The sequence below is a fragment of the Lutjanus erythropterus genome, chromosome 14 (genome assembly GCF_056507025.1).
Source record: "Lutjanus erythropterus isolate fLutEry1 chromosome 14, fLutEry1.hap2, whole genome shotgun sequence".
Classification (NCBI taxonomy): domain Eukaryota; kingdom Metazoa; phylum Chordata; class Actinopteri; order Lutjaniformes; family Lutjanidae; genus Lutjanus; species Lutjanus erythropterus.
Genome location: NC_139330.1, coordinates 18,022,792 through 18,040,021, shown reverse-complemented (window position 1 = coordinate 18,040,021; position 17,230 = coordinate 18,022,792). Strand labels below are relative to the sequence as shown.

General features: G+C 41.6%; 1 protein-coding gene across 1 annotated transcript in view; it reads right to left on the bottom strand.

Annotated features, from left to right (window-relative positions):
- The window catches only part of zmiz1a (zinc finger, MIZ-type containing 1a), a 138,032-nt gene extending 121,868 nt beyond the window's left edge, over positions 1–16,164 (bottom strand). Inside the window, exon 1 of the mRNA XM_084735341.1 lies at positions 16,005–16,164. The gene's annotated coding sequence lies outside the window, so the exon portion shown is untranslated. The remainder of the gene's footprint in view (positions 1–16,004) is intronic.
- Between the last annotated feature and the right edge of the window lie 1,066 nt (positions 16,165–17,230).

The window sequence follows — 17,230 nt, the reverse complement described above, 5'->3', positions numbered from 1 at the left end:
TGGGTCATTGGTAATATTAAGGATCAATTAGTCGTGCTCATAAAAATACAATGGCAGACTCAGGCCATCTGAGGGGCAGGGGACAAAAAAATAAAAAGGGCACCAGCTGAATGAAGCAGGTCACCAAAAGTCGTGATGAATTTATGGTGAAACAGTTCCAAACCCTGGTTTCGACTAAAATTATTTTGTTACGTGTATTTTACTGGAAGGGTAACCTAGAGGGCACTTTATCCAGTTTTGTCCACTGGAAAGGCACTCTAGAGGGCACTTCACCACTTCATCTCTGCTAGCAGGGCACCTATATGTCTCTTTATCATGTTTTATCAACTGGAAGTCCACCCTAGAGGCTCTTTTACCACATTTTATCTATGCGAGAGCAACCAAGAGGGCCCTTTTTCATACCCACCCACCCTCTGAGTCCACCAGTGCTTTTATACAACTGTATTTCAGATTTTTATTTGACAGCAGGTTGATTAAATTTTACTTGATCGATCAAATTTTTAACAACTAATTAATGAACCATTGATTAATCGTTATTATCCCTGGTCACGGTACCAGAATTTTACAATACCAGTATAAAACAAAATTATACTGGGTACCTCTTTGATCACCACAGCAAAAAGAGTCCACGGCACACAAAATAGGATCATTTTTGTCTTTCATATGGACTGAACTGAGGTCTTGCTTTGATACTTTCAATAGTATCGAATGTTAGTACTGTATTGTTTTACACATGTGGTTGAAAAAGTATTGAAGTATCAATAATTTTGACTACCTTAAAAGACAAATAGCAGCCAAGAGGAAGTGGAAGTGATTTGTAGGTAAAAGGCTACAGCATGCAAAAACATTGGTATGCACCTTTGATTATGACAGTCCCTCTTCTACATTTCACATTTTCCTGTGAATATCTGAGCTGAGCATTTGCCAGCCTTGTCACTTGGCATGAGCTCACCTGTTTTGAGGAAAAAGCTGCCACTGCAACACCAATAAATGTCAAAACACCGAGCAGGATCAATAGGCAGCCATTAATCTCTCAAGATGGTATGTGAAGAATCAAACTTGGCAGACACTGTGTATGTCAATCCACAGTTACATTTTCTCTAACACAAGTGAACAGCCGCAATTAACACCCTTTTATTCATTCTGTCATTGGTTTTGTCATTAATGGCACTGCCCCAGGCACAGAGATCCAGTTTAACTGTCAAAATCCTCCTTTCAGATCAGCTGCACATCACCGCATCTGACGAACAGCCTGATAAAACCCACATTTCCCCCTGCTCTCTGCACCTGTGAGTCGAAGAAAGAGCTTTATCAGGAAGACATGGGACACTGCCAGCCCCAGTTTGACTTAGTGCTACAGCAGTCCAAATGACAGACGCTCCGCATACAGACAACAAACAGCTTAATACCCCGGCGTGCGCGCGGCTGTGTGCAATGTGAATTTTAATGAGAAACACAGAGACCAAAACACAGAGATAGAGCTCTCAGATTGTCTCCCACGGTGTCTGGACTGGCGACTGCTACTCTTCATGACCCCGATGCTTCGAGCCACAGATCGGATCAGGGACACTGTGCGACAGATGTCTGCCCTGGCGCTCTGTTCCAGGCATGAGTGCTGCTGGCACACACACCAAAGAGAGGAGGGGGAAAAGAGAAACGGGGCGAGCACAGTGGAGAAGATGGAAGGGAGAGAAAAGAAAACAGAGGAGGAAGAGGAAAACAGGAAGGAGGCGGGAGCGTGCCCCCGGAAATCAGATGTCACACCACGTAGGACGAGATCTGCTCTGTCATGTTTCTGTCAGACAGCAACCAGTTTGGTCAGAAAGTGACACTGCGAGTTAAGACATACCTCGAGCTGTGACTCTCACCCTGACCGACCCGGGGGAGGAACAGGGGACCTCACATGCACTATATTGCCATTAGTACTCTTTTTTTAACACGGCTAAATCAAAACCGAGCATATAGTATATCTGTTCAATTAAACTAAAGCTCCCTGTGCCCTCCAGGGAAAATATTACACCAAATTTCTTTTAAGAAATATATGAATATATGAGGTTTTCCCTGCCTACATAACTCAATGGTGGGAAACCTTTGGCAGCCACCTTTGTTGAAAACTGAACTTTTTCATGTCAATAGCGTTGTGCTGACTTTGCCATAATTAGTGAAAATTATTATTAAAAATTATGAGAAATTGGCCTCATGTAGCCCACCTATTTTGACTGGTAATGTGTAATTATCAGGATTTTTTTCATTTTTTGTGACCCAGTAACTCCAATTTGGATTTTATTGCTTCATCTATTTCATATCATTGTTATGAAGATTCATATACATGCTGAATTAAACTCCTTACACCAGATGTGACTGTGGCACAATGATTGAAAACCTGAAAACCAATCAGACACTTATTTATTATATAGTAAAGCAGGTGGCATATCTTACATAGTTCTCCAACAATTCTCCAGCTGTAAGAGAGCAGGGAAGGACAAAGTGCATTTCTCAATTCAGGGTCAGATATAATTATTTAAAACTTTAATGTTTAAATATAGCAAAGTTGTACAGTATGGTGAAAAAGTGGGGATGCAAAAGCATGTTTGCTGCTGATGCAGCTGCTATGCTTGCTCCATTGCTTCAGGCAGCACCTTTTGTATGAGTGAGAGTCATAATATAATATTTGCCCTTGCGTCGATTAATTCTGAAAGAGCAACGGCCAATGGGGAAACTCCTACTCGCCGGCTGCACCAATGGTTTTAACTTTATCACTAAGTCAGCTACTCACAGACAACACCTTCGTAGGGCTGCACTGCCAGCCAAAAAATCAGTTCAGCACAGAGGCTTATGCACTGGAGTAATGAACTTCCGCAGACAAGAGCTTTTGTGTCTGATCTACAGTAGAAACGCTGATAAAACTAAAGAAGACAGTGATCATTGATGCCTCCACACAAAATTCAACATATGACCTCCGCACAATGACTCTCACGCTCTACTTTGGCTTTGAGGAGCAACACGCAAAAAAGAAGATGAGAAGAGAGAAGAAGGGAGCTAATTATAGCCTCACAGCAGGATGGCCAGAAACCAACTTGATTATCTTCATCGTCAAGAAGGCACAAAGGAAACCTGCTGCCTCCCCTTTTTCCACCACAATCCAATAGAGAGGCTTTTAGCCTTCGTAATGATTTACAAAGTGACAAGTCAAACAGATTTACTGTGACAGCCTGAAAGGGACCAGCACGAACACTATTACTGCTCACGTGACCAGACCTCAGAGCCCTTCTCCCATTCCCTTTCCCCTCTGCCACCACCTCCCCTCTCCCCTCCCGCCCGTTCCAGGGGACAGCGAAGAATGAGGCTGGCTCAATGGAGGCAGGCAACAAGCCTATTCAACGCCCCCCCCTCCTCGCTCAACACGAGCCCCCTTCAAACGAGAGGGAAAAGCTCTGCTTTGTGGAAGTTGGTTACTTAAAGTGACAGAGCCCCCCAGATAAGGATCTGGTCACAGAAAACTTGTGGCACGGACTAAATGGAGATACCTTTGTACAATTTTAACACCATTACCTAAGGTTTATCAGATTTAATGAGCCATGAATGTGAAGTGAAATTTTCAGCTCGCAGGAGCAGCTGACAACATTTCTGCAGTAGCAGCCTTGGCCCTTCCAGTGCCCATGAAATGCTGTTAAAAACAGTTATTAACCTGTAAAGGAGGATCATTAAAAATGGAAAACGTTAAGCAATAGGTGCACCACACTTTTCATTATTATCACTTGAATAAGGGAAGTGCTCTTTCTGCGTGTTTCCCATCCATGTTCATTGGAAGGTATCTTTTGCGCCCTGAGTGGCAGGATCTACATTTGACTTTCATTTCCGTAGCCCTGAAATATGGAGCAAATTTATGTTTGAGGAGCATCAGTCCCTCCAGGCCTGAGACACGTCGCCTGGTGCAGTCATCATTTTTCCCCCCTCCTGTTCTTTTTTTTTTCTGGTAGGTGAAAAACACCTTGGTTGTTCCAAGCTTTGAAAACAGAGCCACCCCTAAAACCATCAGAGCTGGCGGCAGAGAGATGTGAGTGGAGAATTCTCAAGGAGCACAGACCCTCGGGCTACGCAGATTCAGTTTCCCCCTTTCTGGCTTCCAAAAACAAAGGAATTCCAGAGAAAATCAGGGCAGGACCTCACCCCAAGCCAACACTGCTGCTGCTACCCCCACCTCCCTCATTCTCGCTCTCACACACACACACACACACACACATTTCATGGCAACACACAGCACGGCAAAGGTGATTTCATGCGACCATCAATGAGACACACCCCCTCTCTTGTTATACAACCATGTTGATTTGATATCTGGGGAGACATAACAAGAGGAGGAGGATGGGGGGAGGAGGTGTAAACGTGTGGGGGTAGGTAACATGCTGGTTGGTCTGTATGCTGTAGTTGTTGACCATCGCTAACCAGCACAGACTTAGACATCACCATTCACACTGTAGTCACACATATTAGCGGGATATTGAGCAACAGCCTCAAGATGTTGTGGGTCAAGCCCCCCTACCCCTCCTTCTTCTCCTCCTCCTCCTCCTCCTCCTCCTCCCCCCTCACTCGTCCAAATATATGAGTCAGACATGAAACGTGTGATGTCCTCACGTGTATCTTTAACAATGTCAACACATGCCATTCAGCTTCCACTCAGCTCCCACCGGGCAGCCAAGTAAAGGTTACAGGATGGCTGTGAAAGCAATACGACTTAAAAGTGTAATAAGTGCATTAGATTGTATGCATGTAATCTGAAGTAACGGGTTGTTGTTGGGATCGGAGCAGACATACAGGAGCTCTTAAAAAGTTTCATTACTTCTTTTTACTGGATAAATTACTTGTAAATTGACTGAAGATATGTGAGTTAAGAAAGTAACGTAGGGTGTTAGCAAAATGTTTCTTTTACATGATTAGTTGCAAAAATTCTTTTCCATGCAACATTAAAGTACAAACAAGAGAATTTAAAATCAAATTGTTATGTATTGAATCACCACATTCTTGCCAATACACAGCCCTAATGTGTACACTCCTATGACTGACCTGTAAAGTTAGGAATTTAAATGATAATAAAACCGCACCTTTTTATTTTTTCTCCACTTTAATATTAGCTTAGTTTTTACAATTGGAAAACAAACATTATTAACAAAGAGTAGCTTGTTGTTTTAATAAACACAATGTAGCATTTAACTTTATTTCCCCACTCAGTTTCACTCTCAAATTCCCTCTGCATAAACATCCTGAATAAAAACTTTTTTCAAATAATAATTGTCTTATAAAAAAAAACAATGTAAACACCCTTAAACTTAGAATGTCAGCAGGTAATTTAATCAAATCAAAATGTTATATATATTTTTTTTTTATTTACAAATGATTAAAGGGTCATTTGAGGTGGTTAAAAGGCCAGATTCTGCCCCCTGTGAGGCTCTGCTTTAAGCTAAATGCTAACATAAGCATGCTAACATGCTCACAATGACAATACTAATGTTGAGAAAGTGAGTTTTTCAACTCTTAGTTTATCGTGTTAACAAACCAGCACTTAACACAAAGTAAAACCAAGGCTGACAGGAATCTCAGTTTTGCAGGTATTTAGTGTTGGATAAATCAAAATTTTGACAGTCCAACAGTTGCTGAGACATTTATTTCAAAACCATAAATGTCAACCTTATGGAGCCTTATGGAGGATCTTCAGAGTAATTAGGACTCATCATCTGGGAACCATGAATGTCTGTACACACTTTCTCCATCCATCTAATAGTTGCTGACATATTCTCCGTCTGGACCAAAGTGATTCAGCATGATTCAGTGAAGAAATGTGGGAGCGAGTTAAGGCATAGTTTCTGCACAGACCATCCCTCTTCTTGTCACTAAGCCATTTAACAGTGTTTTTAGAACTACAAAAAAATAAACGGGAGCATCAGATCTGGATCTGATGAAATCCACTGCCTCTTCCTTGTTCTGTGTTCCTCACTCATCGCTCATATTTTGGTAATTTCTACCAAATGTATGTTGCAATGAATGCTAGATACACAAGAAAGCATATTTACATTAAAGTAAAATTATTTGTTTATTGCAAATACTTAAAAATATACATTTGTAAGTATGTAAAATCAAAAATCTGTTTGCTTTTATTTTCTCCAGCATGCATACTTGTGAATAGTAACCCAGTATCCTTTAAAATCATAAAACACAGGGACCCTTGCTGTTTTGTCAATAATGTTTGCCAGATAATTAAAGAGCCCTGGGAGACAATGATAAACATTGTTTAGAGGCTGATCCCTGGCAAGCGCCAAGCAGTGTATCATTGCTGTCTCCGGAATACACACGATTAGCCTGGTCTCATTACTGATATGATAAACGACGGTTTCCACCGCAGCATTGGTTTGCTGGGAGGACGTACGTGTAACAGAGGGAGATTATAAAAAAAACGGTGAACACAGTGCCACTGTAATGGATCAGGGATAAAGAAAGAGATGGGTTATCTGCAGTGCGATTGCAGATAATGTTTGTGATATTTGCAAAGTCAGGTCTGCAGCCAGTTATAGTTATTTTAATATAAACTGCTGAGTCACTGTTTAATAAAGTTCTTTATTTGTTTCAATCCTCATCACCTCCCTCTCCTCCTGTCTCTCTGTGAAGTTAATGCTGAGGCTCGGCCCCAGCCCACTAGTCCGTCTCTCTTTACAGTTGGTGTATCCACACAGAGGTTTAAAATATGCCCCTTTATCTGAGCCGCCCAGGCGGGAAAATGAAAGGGATGTCAGTCCTTAGAACCCTGGGAAAGCGCCTGGCTCAACCGCCAGTGTCAAAACCGAGGGGAGGGCAGCGAGCGGGCAAACACACTGCACACAGTAATAGACTTTTTCTGTCACTGAGCAATGTCGAAAAGCGGAAAGAAAACAGTCTTAGTAGGGCAGTGGAGCTCAGGATTACATGCCAATATGATTTGAGGGGCTCTCCATAACAACCACGACCAGCTTCATTAACACACCAAAAGGCACAAGTGAGAAATCAACATCCGGTGTGCAACCTTCTCTCCTCTGCAAAAATACTTATTTGCATGCAATAATACACACCTCTGCAAAGAAAAATGAAAGCTACTGTTTAACACCTACAGTCTTAGAAGTGAAGTGCTAACTACAACCATAAAGGGTTCTTTGGCATGTCTACATAGGAGAATTCTTTTTGGTTCCTGGTAGACTTGTCTCTAAGGGTTACACTTGGAAGTATTTCTGAGAGTACTACCTAGAACCCAACACAAAGCATTAGGCCTAAACGTAGGACCATCTGTGAAAGGTTTCACTTAACACCCCCTATGAGGTGCTAACGATAACTCACCCAGGGGATTCTACCGAGAACTACGGATGTGCGCAATTAGTCAACTACATGATTGAACATCACCACCCTTGGCACCAGAAATACTAGTTGGTTAAACTAGACATAAAAATTTAATTGATGCAGACTGCCAGTTAACTGTTGCCTCTAAGATGTTAAACAGCCGCCAGCCACCAGTCAGCCCCATCAGACAGCAGTTCCTGTCACTGTACGCCCCAGTGGCCCACGCAACCCCAGATGTTTTTATCAGCAAAGTCACAAAAATGACAGCTCATAAAACCAGCGTGGTTTGCCGGTGTTTTAATCTAGAAAATTGAAATTATTTTAAATGTAAACTGTGACAGAATTAACTGGTATATAATCACTCGACTGGAGCAACATGTGACCCAATAAGCACAGACATGGACATTAGCCTGCAAGCAGAGCAGCGCTGCTAGCACTGCTAACGTTAGCCACACTGTGTAGCAGCCTATCAGCTAACATCAGCTCCAGGTCGTTAACCCACAGACACTGTGATCCTCTTCAGTCTGAAAAGGTTCAATTACTAAGTTGTCATGTTTTGTACGGTAATGTGCAATGTTTGTATTGCAAAGTAAAGTAATTTGTGATTAACAGCCTCTTAATACACACAGTATTGATTATAGCATTATCAATTAATAAACTGTGCTCAATTTTAACTGCTTTCTGAGCCCCCCTCTAAAAAGGGTTCCTTGAATGAAAAGGGTTCTTAATGGAACCCTCAGTATTCCAAATAACCCTTGAGGAACCACTTCTCCAAAAAAGGGTTCTTCATGAGCAAATGGTTCTGTGTAGTCCTTCAAGAGGAGCCCTTTTGGAACCCTTATTTCTTATTATGTGTGTGTGAGTGTACCACGTTTCAGCCTCTGCTCTCTATCTTTGCATGTGTAAGAATTAAGTGTTATGTGAGAGCAGATATTGCATGACTCCGTCTCCCCCTCATAACTGACATCGCAGGCGAAGAATAAACGCTGTCCCTTTGCATTAGTAAATCCTAGTTAATTTACTTTGTCGGAAAACAAGGAAGTATGTATCCCCGGAGGCCATGTTGGAGACAATTCGACCGCCTTCAGAGAATCTCTGCCATCACTCTCCATCTCCCACGCAACCTCCACCAGAAAATCAACATCACCGTGCACTCTGAGAGACAACAGTGCCGACTAGACAAGAGACTGTTTATAGCACAAATGATATTATAAACACAGCTTGTGGCGCATTATCTTTAAAAAAAGATTCATTACAGGCTATAAGCTAGAAAGATTTGGAGCATGCTGTGCAGGGGTGACTAAAGTGTATGTAAAATTAATTCATATAATCTGGAACACTCTTCAAAATGCATTGCTGTTGTTTGAAAACATAACAGGTTTTGACTTATTGACTCAACCCAGCAGGCACAGCTCTTTGCCGGACTGGTTAGTCTAATACCTGGCATGAACTCAAGCGCCGGCCAGGCTTGCATGAGAGTGAGGAGCCCGAGCGCGGCAGTCCTGAGTGGCTGTCTGGCAAATGAACCCATGTGGGACGCTGTGTAAGGTGTGAAGACCTCTTGGAGGAGGCTGCAGTCTGCGCTGGCTTGCAGGCAATGCTCCGGTATCAGGAGAGACAAGGCAAACACAGCAGATCAGTGCTGAAACCGTAAACCCACTGACCCAGCATGAAGAGGGAGAGGGGACTAATTAGTGACTGTACTTACAACTCAAAAGGAGAATGAGAGAGACGAAGAGAGAGGAGAGAGGAGGGAGGGAGGTGGAAACACACACACACACACGACCACAACACACACACACAGAGCAACGCAGTTGGAGGATGAGGACAATGAGTTTGTTTAGCTTAAACAGGATTTACAAGCCAAACAGACACACGCCAACGCCACTCACTCAGACACATACTATCTCTTTTCCTCTCTATCTCTAACCCTTTCTCTTTCTCTCCGCTTCACCAACAGACACACAGCTGAGACAGGCTCTGTGAGGATTTCATCAGCAGTAAAAAAAAAAAAGAAAAAAGTGAGGGTAATTGCTTGCGATGGTGAGAAGTCTTGAGTGCAGGCGGCAGCAGCGGTGGGCGAATGGATGGATGGATAGAGGGAACATTTTGTTCCTCCTGTGCGGGCTCCGACTCTCATATTGTTCCTGGTGAGGCCGGGTGTCATTTATGATTCAAGGGCCCCAGCCCCTCGACGGATGGGAACAGGACATGGCCATTGTGACGTCCCCTGCACTCGTTTCTCAAAGAACATCAAATCAAACATGCATGAGACGGTGACAGGGGCGGGCCAGCAACTTTCTCTCTTCACTCTCCGTCTCCCTCTCTTTGCACTCTGTTTCACTCTCTTGTCTCAGAAAAAAAAGCACTTAGAGGACTGCGTCGCCCTGATGTTGGGAGAGCTCAAGGTTGAAGAGACCGCTCTTCAGAAACAGGAGTTAAGTTCATGTTTTGCCTATATTATATTACTTAAACAGGTTTCTGTCTGCAGCACAACAGCTGACAGAGATTCAGTTTACGCCAGTTTAAAGCGACAGTTTGGATAATTATCAGTGGGCTTGTATGAAGTATTGATAGTCAGTGTATTAACTATAGCAGATGGCAGTCAGCATGCCCCCAGTTTGAGAAGCAGAGATAAATATCAGTTTAAGTGTATGCTATATTTAGAATATAGAATATCTTCACCATTTTACTTTGCCATCAGACAGTCTTTTAGGTTGGGAAACCACCATTAAATAAGCCAAATATGGTTCTCTGCACACCAGCCAAACTCAATAGGTGAAAATGGTCATTTCATCTCTCAGAACGATGGAGTTGTTGGCGTACCACTGCGTTTATCATTTAATTTGTTTGTGTTATTGTGTGACTTCTTGTGTTTTAAAAGACTAGCTTGGATTAACCAAAGTCACACAATAACACAAACAAACTAAGAGATTGAGGCAGTGATAGGCCAGCAACTCCTGTGTTCTGCGAGGTAAAATGGCTGATTTCCCCCATGGAGTTTAGTTGGCTTGGCACAAGCAATATTTGGCTTATATAACTGCGATTTCCCATCAGAAAAGACTGTCTGGTGGCAGGATAAAGCGGTGAAAATATTCTAAATATAGCATACTCTAAAAATGCTGATGAATTTTTTAGATGGATCTGACTAAAATACCTTTTGTTGGTGACCATATCCACAGCAGTTCACTGCTCAGCTTCTGTCCTGGTGCTCCTCTCTGCTTCTCCAAACTGGAGGCGTGCCAACTGCCAAGTATCTCATACAACTCCACTTAAAATCATCTGAACGAAGCCTTTATTATGAAAAACTTGCCTGAACGTTTATGGAGGTGGAATATACCTTTTCCAAATCTTTATTTATTCATGGCAGGGTTGTGGTGCATGCAAATATTCCTTAAGAGCACCGCCCTGTTTCACACACCTGAAACACAGCCTGGCACAGCTACAGTTTTTCTGTGGTGGTTGGTCTCCAAATAATGCTGTTTACTGCTACATAAGGTTAAATCCAAGACTTAGCATTATTCTTAATAATTCTCCTGACTTAAAGGAGTTTAAACCAACCATGTTTCAGCCACGAGCCGAGCAACAGCGCGAGGTTTGCAGCCCAAAGGACGGTGGTGACAGGCATGCGGCATTGAGGTTTTCTTATTCCTGCTCCTCATGTTGGTCCACTTTTGGCTCTCAACACCAAACTGATGTCATCACAGGCAGTAAGGAGCAGGATGAATTACATCTACTGGCTGCTTCATTTTCTCTTTATTAGTTACACTGCATTTACCAGGTTGAAGGGAGCTTAACTGCAGACTTATGGGTAGAATTACAACAACGTTTAGGAAGTAGTTAAGTGTCAGACATGAGGGCACAACCTCAGCTCAAAGATTTCAAGTTGTAACTCCCTCTAAGCCCTTATTCTGAAAATTAGACTTTAAAATGCTCTGAGGCAACACAAGTTTTTCCTTATTAAAAGACCAAAATAGGCACATTGAAAAACAAAGGCTCAGACTAGATGAAAAGTGCTGCCAAGTTGAACCACAAGTGAGACAGAAAGAGAAAGAGAGAGACAGAAACAAAGGCAGACTTCTGCTCGGGACACGAGTGGGTGGGTTTGGGCTGATGGCGAGACACCAGACTACAAGAATCCATGTCAAGTGAGTGAACAGGCAGCAAGTATTTCACACAGCACTCCTCAAACTAACGTGAACAGTTAGATGAAATGTCAGGCTGTCAAAACATTGATTAGCGTTTGCCAGGTTTTAAGCACTTAGCGGGCTGCAGCTGTGCCGACACGCAATAAACAGCAGCACAGACTGAGAAACTTGGTAAATTGCTGAGTAACAAAAAGCTAATTACTCAGACACAAGTAATTAGTTGTTTTTCCTGTACATACTTCTAATCAGTCGCTGCTTCAGAGAAGTGCAAAGATAAGAAATAAGGTGCGTTTACAGCCTTACTGCTTTCTGGGAATAATCACTCTGAGAGATTGGAGAATAGCTGCAGGTGTTTGAAACCTGAATCTGTGACATAACTTGTTGCAGCCTGATCTATTAAAGGAGCAATATGTAACAACTGCATGTCCAAAAATGTGTGCTGCAGTCCAAAAACTAAATTGGAGCCACTGACGGTACATTACATAGGTTGAAATCCTATTTAATATATGATCTATGGTTGAAGCGAGCTTTTCCCCCTACCACCTTCTCCCCAGACTCCAGGAAGCTCAGGCAAGCTGCAGGAACACTGCAGGATTGCAAAATGAGCATCACTGTAATCTGACAATAACAAATGATGACAAGTCCTACGCTGTAAGTTTATCAGCTGTTTATAATTGTCAGTTGTCTGTCAATGTTAAGCTATAATTGTTGTCTTGTAGACAAAAGTGCACTGCTCTGAAAATACACACTCCGGAGTTTGATAGATATGACTGCCTGCCAGACTCCATTAACATATTGCTCAATTTAACCGTTACAAACATCTGTTCCCTTTACAAGATTAGTAATGATTTCTTACAACTCATAAACAGACACTTAAGAATTCGGCAAGCATTCAGCAGTAATTTTACCTTTAATAACCATGAAACAGACAAACAAAAAAACAAGTTATTGGTCAGAATAAAAATTTCAAAGGTGGTTGTACTGTTGTTGTCAGAGAGGCGAATATTTCAAATTGGAGAAGCAAATATTTTAAATTAACATGTTTTCTTAATCTCTGATGGCTTATCATATTCAGTTTATGATTTATTACAGTAAACATACAGAATTCTCCTTTTAAATGCTTGACTGATAATGAGATTAAAAGTTATGAGAGCTCTGATTCCTTAGACAAATATACAATATCTCCAGACAGACATATTGGCTAATACTTCGCTTAGAAGAGAATAATCTCTCCATTCTGTCTCCTTGTTTGGTTTGAGGGAACAAACATATTGTTGCATATAAACATACGTCTTCTTCCTCAAGCTGCAACTTGTAGCACTGCCAGCGCATGTGTTGCCTCTCTGTCTCTCTGTTTAAGATTTCACTATTTTCCCAGCATGCTTCCGGTATTACCTCCTGCATATTGTGGAGTGGAGGGTCAGACAGTCCTTGCATTTGCACCCAGCGCCTTCTTCAACAGCCTTTAACACCCAAATTTGATTTCAAAGTGAGTCTACTGGAGCCTTTTTAGCCTGTTTAGTGAATCAGACACTCTTCTGTCTTGTCTCACAGTCTGGCTGGCTGGCTGGCTGGCTGGTTGGTTGTAGAGAGGCCCCATGAGGGACAACAGAAGGAAAGAAAACTCACACACACAAGCACACACACAAACACACAAATTTCCAAGTTTCAAACAGTTGCAGATGGCTTTAATTCCTCGCCCCCTTTCTTTCACAATTTATCAGGTAACCTGCTCTGAGCGAGTGAGCGTGCCTTCTTTTCATGCTTTGCTGCGATGACTTAACGCTGCTTCGGTTCATCTCAAGGAAAGGGGGGGGGGGGGTATAATAAAAGTCGAACAGCACTAATTAATGTGGTGCGGCTGACAAGTGTTGCTGCTGAAACAATTTCATTACATCACCAATTTAAATTACCAAAGGAAGGAGACACTGGAGGGTGCACCCATCCAAAATCTGTTTACACACACACACTCTCTTACAGGGAGTGGACACAATAACATGAACACCTGCAATCCAGTGCAATACTCCTGCAATAAACACGGACTCTTATGTTTAAATTTAGTTGAGACTGTGTGGGATTTCTAAGAGGAAACAGGGTTTTATGTGTTGAAGGATGGCTGATTTACTGCTGGTGTTTACACTATATCACTTGTTATCTTGCATGCACACTCAGGCAGATATGGTTGCTTAAAGATGAGATATTCAGGAACATTTTTGGCTGAACAAAACTCCACAACTCTATAACAATAACAAAGGTTTGCCGCTCCCTTTAAGTCCAGTGCCTTACTAACGAGGGTCTTTTTCACCCCCTCCCAAAGTTTGGCTGTCCTGTAGCCGGGTACACAGCGTAATGAAAGAGCGACAGTCTCCTCCTCCTCCTCCTCCTTCTCTTCCTCCTCCTGTCGGGAGCCCCCTCTCTGCTGCGCTCTGCCCTGGCTGGCCTCACATCCAGATGGGAGGAATTTTTACGGGGAGGGTCCGCTAGACTTGGCTGCGCTGAGTCAAGCAGCTCATCCACACTTCTTAGAAAATCTGATACTGTATCCATGTATAGATTAATCTGTACTGAAACGGTCAGGGTGTGTGTGCAATGAGGATTTAAATGCATTTAAAACAATGAAAAGAGTGGACACTCAAGTGTGTAAAATGCTATGTCGGGCAAGGAAACCCTGCAACTTAGATTTTAATGCCAATATGCAATTTTGACAATCAATTAATCATTTAAGTAATAGAGATTTGCCTCTTTTCTTTGTATATTATCATATTAAACTGAATATCTTTGGATTTTAGACATCACCTTAGACTTTAAAAACTGGGATGGACATTTTTGACGAATTTCTGACATTGTATATCCATAAATTAAACAGGACAATTAACTTAACTTTGTCATTAACCACTTATCCATAAAACAATTTGTACATTAGCAAGTTCAAAGTGAGTTTGTGCAAGCAGATTTATGAAACACTTGCTTGAAAAAGAAAATAAAACAACATTAATGTTGAACCCTGCACTGAAACGTTAAGGTTGTGTGTGCAGTGTGGGTTTCAGTGCATGTAAATCAAAGGAGAGAGTGGACACTTGACATTACAGTCACACCTGAGTATCATCCAATAAGAATATTCACAGTTCATTAGAGGCAGAATCAGTAGGATTTGTCTGAGGTGTTTGTAAACACACTAGAAATATACTGCAGTTGATTGCTGAGTCTCATTCCTTGGACATCAGATACAGACATTTCAGGTCAGTAAAACATCCCAAGCATGGGAAAATTATGAGAAAATAAGGAAAATACAGCCAGAGGGAAGGGTCTCTGCAGATACAGACACTATCACACACTTCTAGTGGGCCATAAGTGATGACGGTGTTCATACAAGTCTATACATTGTTTTTAAGGAAAATGTTGCATATTATGCCTTTAAGCTATTCTGATAATCAGCTATTTGTTAATGTAATTTTATTGCAAAAACAGCAGACATTATTATATCAAACTGAATATCTCTAGATTTGAGACTGACTAAAGGAAACATTTAAGACCTCATCTTGGACTTATAAAAACTGGGATAGACTTTTTCCAGTATTTAATGGACATTGCAGCCCCAGATTAAACATGACAGTAAACTTCAGCCTTTGCTGTTGTTTGATAACCACTAATAAATAAATCATTTTGTACAGAGGCGAGTAAAAACTGACAAAAGCACACGAACCCCGCATTAAATTCACTGTGAAAGTAAACTATCTCAGTTTACACGAGCCCACTCGAGTCCCATTAGGGGCCCCCGAGGGTCCCACTGACCTCACATTGGGAGCCACTGATCTCTGAATGATCCCTGAGAGGATCCAGTCAACACAGTCGGTGTGTTATCAGTGCACATCAAGGTGGGAAGTGTCACTGCAGCTGCATTAACGTGTAGTTCAACAGAACACAGCGGAGTAACATATGGACATGCCCGCTAATTGCATTACAACAGGTAGCCGATAATAGCCTTCAAGGGAGTCAACAAGCCCAGTCACACTGTTAGCTAAGTGACATACATTCTCAGTTTAGCATCAACCGAGCCATCAGCTGATCGACAGAGACGAGACATTCACCCACTCATACACAAACACACAGACCTGCAATCACTGAGTTACTAGCACATTCCTATCTTCACAAAACGCATGCACCCATCTCTATAATAACCCTGCAGACACACTGACTTTGGCTATTTCGTTGCTTCTCCAGCGCAACTCGTCCACACAAGGCAGAGACATGGGATCCACAGCAGCGCACACAAGCCGGGGTATTACGCCGCGTAAAGGCGCTGTGTTGCCGCTCGCGCAGCCAGAACGAGCCTCCTCCTGACACGAGTTCACCAGCGGCTGTTAAAGGTTTCCAGGAGGTCACCCTATTGTTAGCAGGTAGTATCCGTCCAGCGGGAGGCAAACCCCATCTCGAGCAAACCCACACACACGCTCAAACCCCGCTTTGCAACCAAAAATAACCAGGCGCGAAACTTACTTTTAGCGAGGACCTCAGTGGGTAAATCCGCGTATTGTTCCTCCAAACCTCGTGTTTACGGCGCTCCTCCGCTCACTCGCTCCACTTCACAAAGACGACGCTAGAGCCCCGGAGACGGTGTGAGTGACTGACTGAATCAACTACCGTAGAGCACGGCAAGTTGAAGTGTCAGATTACACTGGCTATTCAGTTACCAGAGAGAGCCGTGCTCCGCGGTCGCTACGAAAACGCGACCTAGATTTCCCGCGGAAGGACACCGAGTGTAAAGGTGTAACTACACGCTAATGGGCTGCTAACGGCACATTCACACTGGAGCGGAGTGCAGCTCGCAGCTCCGGCTATTGTCTGCCTCTGTATCATTACAGCGCTGTTGCTTCAATACTGCCTGCTGTAATCAAACCAGTACTTAATTCAACAAAAGCTCATTTTATCAGTGAGGATTTTAGCTATTAGTTTAAAAAATAAACTAAAATAAACTAACACTTGGGAAAATGTGTTTAGAATACAGATAAACGGAAATAGCCTAATAATAATACCATTAACTACAACAACAAAACAACAATAATACACTAATGATGATAATAAAACTAATAATTCTAATGAGCTGCTGCTCCTACTACGACTGCTACTCCTCTCTAATAATAATAATAATAATAATAATAATAATAATAATAATAATAATAATAATAATATGGAATGCATTTTTTTATTTATTCCCTTTTGAACAATATGTTTATACTACATAACTTAGAATTACACAGTTGTTGTGAAATAATAATAATAATAATGATTATATAATTAATTATTATAATAATTCTAATAAATAATAATATAAAAACAATAATTATAATAATAAAAGAACTATTAACAGCTTCACAAAAAAACAAAATATATCAATAATAATGGAATCATGAGCATCCACATAGACAGGAGTCTCCAGAATAAAATAAAATAAAGATACCTTTAAGGACAAAAACTTTTTTTCATTATATTAATAAAAAAAATGTTTGAAAACAGTAAAAAAATGCTATTGAAACACTTCTAAAACCCGAATATATTCAATTTAATATCATGTATGGCAAAGATAATCTCAAAATCTTTACATTTGAGAAGCTGGAAGCTGACGGTGTTTGTTATTTGTGGTTTGAAAAATGATTTAATGATTTAATCAATTATCAGAATTGATGCTGGCTATTTTTTCTGTCTAAATCATATAATAGTTATCA